The following is a 6,000-nucleotide window of genomic DNA, read 5'->3' as shown; positions in this document are numbered from 1 at the left end:
GAACCATGTCCAACTTGTTTCCTATTGTAGGCCTGGCCCTCAGCTTTGTGTCTGTCTCATAGTAGGTGTACAGCAAATGCTCAGTGAATGAATAAATATTCAGCCTCTCCCTCTGCATAGGGTGTATCCTTCATCCTTTTGAAATGATCACTTTACCCAAGTTTTGCTTGAATTCTCCTGCCTAATTTGGATTTAGAGATGCCACTCCCTGCCATACATTCCACTGCAAAATTTCCCAAACCATTTTGACATCAAAACTCCTTTAAAATTAGAATGTACTGACAGAGCATTGACAAAAGGTCAAGAGATGTAATAGAGGCTTGGTTTCTATTTATGCCAGAAAAGTGACAGACAAAACAAATGCTATCATAAATGATTAACATTTTATCAGTTTTCTTTTTTTGAACATTATGTGACAGTGAAAAAACATTTCTACGTAGTCCTGCATGGATTTCTAGGGAGAGTATTTTGTTTGCCATGTGGGAAATGGGGTGGGTGGGGGGTGGGGGTTGAATATACTTAAGTAGATCTCAAGGAGCTGGAGGACTGGAAGGCAATATCAGTGAGGGAAGGAGGGAAAGGCAGATGGGGAAACAGGGACACACAGACCTGGCAGCTGGCAGACTAGACCAGTCTTGGAGAGCAATTACCCAAGGGAAATTTTTTAATGAAGTCATCCATGATGCACCATGAAATCTTCAATGAAATCTACCTTGCACACTAATACCCCATGGAGTGGATTTTATATTATGGAAATTGGGAGAAGAACTGTCAGTATTAGCACAGGACAAACACAGAGGATGCTGTGGAGAGAAACAACTTTCTGAGTGTCCCAAGGAAGGCCCACCTCAGCATCATGGCACATCTAAAAGAAACACAAGTCTGGCTTTGAAAGCCTTAAAGACTAATAATGATTATTATTGAAGACTATTTTGGTAATACTGCTTTTCCGTGAGCAGAAAAAGAGAGAATTATACTGCAAAGCACAGAGAAAAACTAAGCAGTTTTCCCCCATCCTTCTCAGTATGGAACAACATTATTCATGGATGCTGCTTCCAGTTCCTTTCTCTGCCTGTCTTTCCAGAACTTTGATGACCTCTCCCTGTCTTTAAGTTTGTGTCATTCCTTGTGATCTTTTTCTATGAGTTCATTGATGTTTGCATGGTTTCTCTCAACCTTTAATTTGCCTTTTTATCCCATCAGCACCACAAAGGCACAAGGAGCTAAATATAAAACATAGGATATTCTTCAGAAGGAGTGACAAGAGAAAGGATACAATAGTTAAGGTTTGACGGTTGTTGTCTTCCTTCTAAAATTGTCACACAAAAATTAGAAAAGTGGAATATTGTCAGAGAAAACATAAAAATCTTATTTTACATGCTAATGTAAAATGTGACATCAAAAAAAAACCATTTCAACAAAAACAACGTTTTGTGTCTAATTTTGGAGATGATATATTGCTGAATTAAAATCCAAATTTGAAGTGCAGCATTTAATCTATTCCACAATTTCCTTTCATTGCAAAGAAAAATTTTTAAAATCTCGTCTTTTTTTTTTTTTTTTTTTTTTTTTGAGACTTTTGCTCTGTCACCCAGGCTGGAGTGCAGTGGCACAATCTCGGGTCACTGCTACCTCCGCTTCCCTGGTTCAAGCAATTCTCCTGCCTCAGTCTCCCAAGTAGCGGGGACTACAAGCACCTGCCACCACTCCTGACTAATTTTTGTATTTTTAGTAGAGATGGGATTTTGCCCTGTTGGCCAGGCTGGTCTCTAACTCCTGACCTCTGGCGATCCACTCGCCTCTGCCTCCCAAAGTGCTGGGATTACAGGTGTGAGCCCCCGTGCCCAGCCAAAAAAATCCCATGTCATAGAGGTGGTGAGTGTTATAGGGAAAGAAAGAGCCCAAATTATATATTTTGCAAAATCTTGGTATCATTGACTTAGATTATTCTGGAATAATTCAGTGTTTCATTTTCAACATCTTACTCCCAGGCATATTTAGAAAGCAAAGCTTTAACCTTCATTTTGATGTATTCCAAGTTTTGCTTGATTGTGACAGTTTGAGAATCTCAACACTCTTTTTTTGTTGTTTGAAAAGGTCTTTTTTTGAGTCACAGATCTGTGGAGCATGAATTTGTGTGGCATAAATATTTAATATAAAAGAAACATTAAATATTCATTTATGTTGAAATTGTAAGACAAGATAGATAACATGCAGCAGCGGACACTGAATAAATGACATAGATCAACCTGTAATCAATGCTGCTTATGCATCACTATAGACAGTGAACATTTCGCATTCTTATATTAAGTAATAATCTTTCAAGGAAAGTGCTCTTGGATATGGCAGATTATTGCATATTTGGGGTCATCATGTAAGAGCATATTTTGGATTTCCTTGTCTGAGAATATTGAGATGAAAAACAATTACTAGCATTGTGTCAATTTGTTTTCTAAAGTGTCAGTCAATGTCTTGAGGCACAGTAGTGCTTCAGGGAACCCCATTTGGGAAATGCTGCCTGTGGCAGACCAACTCTAAGAGGGACCTCAATGAGCCCTGCTTCCTGGTATTCATGCCCTTGTTTAATCCCCTTTCCTTGAGTGTGCATGGAACTCGTAACTACTTTTAACCATCAGAGAAAGCAAAGAGGATGGGATGTCACTTTTATGATTAGGTTACATAACATAGTAACTTCTGACCTGCTAGCAGACTCTCTCATTTGCTGGCTTTAATCAGAAAACTGTCATGTCGAAGAGGCCTGCATGGTAAGGAATGGTAGGGAGAGCCAACAAGGAAATGAATCCTGCCACAACCTCATCAGCTTGGAAGCAGATTCTTCTCCAGTTGAGCCTTCATACAAGACCCCAGATCTGGCAGACACTTTGCTTGCAGCCTTAGGAGACATCCTGAAGTGGAGGACCCAGACAGGCTGTGCTTGGATCTCAGTCCACAGAAACTGTGAGATAATAACTGTGTGTTGCTAAAAGCCACTAGGCTTATGGTTATTTGTTACACAGTAATAGGTAACAAATATACCTCCCTAACCTGAATTATAAGTCGGAATGTCAGTATTAATCCTGATAAATTTGCAGTTTTTATAAAGAATATTCACAAAGCCAGGCGCTTCCAAGTAAAATCTGGATTACTGGTAAAATATTTTCCTTTTCTCTTTTTTTCCTTTTGGCAAATGCTGGAAGTTTTTTGGATGACCTACATGTATAAGTTATGGATGTTAAATAATCTTGCCTTAAGTTGATCCTTTTAATGTGAATTAACAAACTACTAATCCTCAAAGATTGACCCTAGCAGAATTTCCAGCTCTTCTCTGAACATTTAAAGGAGCTAGAAACCTAGTTTCCTTTGTACTTCACCTTGCTCCTTTTAGACTTGCCCCATTAAACAACCTTGCCTCATTCTCCAACTTCTACTCAGGCAGCTTCAGATCCAAATAAAGACAACAGCATCTAATATTTATTAAGATACAAGTGCCAGGCATTGTACTATGTACTTTACATTGACTGATTGATTTAGCATTCATGGCAATTGCATGAGACAGGTAATATTACTATCTCTATTATACAGATGTGAAGACTGAGGTACACGAGTTAGGTAACTGTTACTCCTCCTCCTCCTCCTGTCCACCACTCCAGCACCCTGGCAGCTCCAGCAGAGGTTGACTCACTTGTGGTTCTTGTTGGCTCTGTCCTGGGTCACTTCTTATTCAAGACTGATAATGTCTTCCTGGATAGTAGACTGTTCCTAACCTGGGGTGTATGCCATAGTCCCTTAGGTTTTTCAAAGTACATTGAATCAGATCTATGCATTGGGAAGCCCAGGAAATTATATTTTGGCAAATCTCCCCAGTGAAATCAAATAATCATCCTAAGCATCTCTTGTCCAATAGATGTGGGAAATGCACTGCGAGTCAGAAGTCCGATGCTTTCTCCGCATGCAGCAACGATGACCGCATGAATTTCAACCAGTCATCAGCTGCAGTTCTCAGGATGAGAATGAGAATACTTCACAGACTTCTCAAATTATGCTACTGTGTAAAAAGAATGTGCTTGATATAGTTTGAATATATGTCCCCTCTAAATCTCATGTTGAATTGTAATCCCCAATGTTAGAGGTGGCCTGGTGGGAGGTGATTTGATCATGGGGTGGATTTCTCATGAATGATTTAGTGCCATCCTCTTGCTGCTATCCTTGTAATAGTGAGTGACTTCTTGCGAGATCTGGTTGTTTAAAAGTGTGTGGCACCTTCCACTGCCTCTTGCTCTTGTTCCTGCCATGTAAGACACCTGCTCCTCCTTCAACTTCTGCCATGACTGTTAGCTTCCAGAAGCCTCTGCAGAAGCAAATCTTGGTGCTATGCTTTCTGTACAGCCTGCAGAACCATGAACCAATCAAATCTCTTTTCTCTGTACATTACCCAGTCTCACATATTCCTTTATAGCAATGCAAGTGTGGATCTGCTGAGTGGTTACAACCATTTTAGCTACTTCCAGCATAGATGAAGGCCAGCATGGGTACTCGTGCTGATTTGGAGAGAATATTTTCAGGGTAGGTGCATCGTACCTCTTCCCTTCCCTTTATATCCAATCTGGTGGGTAGGTGGCAGAGGTACAGGCTGAGGGTGGAGTGGGGGTGTTTCTGTTCTTTACCCTCATCAACCCAGACCCTAATACACAGATGACCAAATGCCAGTCATTCATGGCACTGCCTTAAAGTAATGGCAAACAAATTGTTTATCAGTTTATCAGTGTTTTATTGTCATTTTTGAAAGCCCCATCCTTGAAATTATTATAAGTATTAAGAAGTACAACTCCACAACCTGTTCTGGACTCCTATAAGTCTGTAGGGATGGGGTGGGGGCAGTTTGAAAATACAAAAGGGAAAGCTACTGATGAATTTGATCTTTTTGGCTTGACCCCTGGCTGATCATCCAATTCCCTGGCCACATCAGAGGGTTTAGAATTACTGACCAAGGTGGGAAGGCCATCCTCATTAAAGCAAGGAGCATTTTTCCTTCCAAAGCATTTGTACTGTTTGTATAGAGTGTACTTTTATCCTGTGTGGCATAAGAGAATGCACACAGGAAACATTTGGTCTAATGCTAATCCATTAACAGAAAGGCAGACTCTGTACCCACCTGAGCTATTACCTAGGCACGTGATATATTTAAAATTGTTTTCTTCTTTGGCTATGCCTACCGTAAATTCTTCACTTTGAACTCTTTTTTTGGCTACGGTATCATAATATATGAGGTTTCTCTCTAAAGATTTTTTTTCTGTTTCTCCCAAGAGCATAAGAACTCTCTTACAGAATATGGATAATGCAAATTTTTTATTCTGAGAAGAAAATCTCCTCACTTTTTCCCTCCTTCCCTCTGTCACTTTACAAAGTGCAGAAGTGAAGGAGAAGGGCAGGCTTCTCCATGTAGTTCTCCCTCCTAAGCAACACCATCATATTAGAAAACGTTGATATGAACAGAAAAACCCAGATAATAAGGATGATGACTTACACTGTGGATCATGTGCAAAGAGAAGATGCTAACTAACCAACCAATGATAAAATGATGTCCTGCATTTCTGCAGCTCATTTCCTTAGTCTCTCTACAATGTTGGTAAATATTAGCAAATTTCCTCCACCTCCTCAGGTGACAATTGGTCAATTGGAGAAACTCATCTGCATTTGTGGTGGAGTCTACAGAAAGAACCCTCCCATTCTGTTAAGTCACTTATTTGCCTTTTTAAGTTACTTATTTGCCTTTTTTTTTTTTTTTTTTTTTTGACAGGGTCTCATTTTGTCACTCAGGCTGGAGTGCAGTGGTGCAATCTTGGCTTACTGCAACCTTGACCTCCTGGGTTCAAGGAATCCTGCCCCCAGCCCCCTAAAGCAGCTGGTGTGTGCCACCACGCCTGGCTGATTTGTGTATACTTATTTGCCTTTAAAAAGAATGACATTTTGAGAAACTTTTTCTCTTTTATGATCTTGTTC

The sequence above is a fragment of the Theropithecus gelada genome, chromosome 1 (assembly GCF_003255815.1).
Source record: "Theropithecus gelada isolate Dixy chromosome 1, Tgel_1.0, whole genome shotgun sequence".
Classification (NCBI taxonomy): domain Eukaryota; kingdom Metazoa; phylum Chordata; class Mammalia; order Primates; family Cercopithecidae; genus Theropithecus; species Theropithecus gelada.
The sequence above is the reverse complement of the archived record's forward strand: the minus strand, read 5'-3'. Positions refer to the sequence as shown.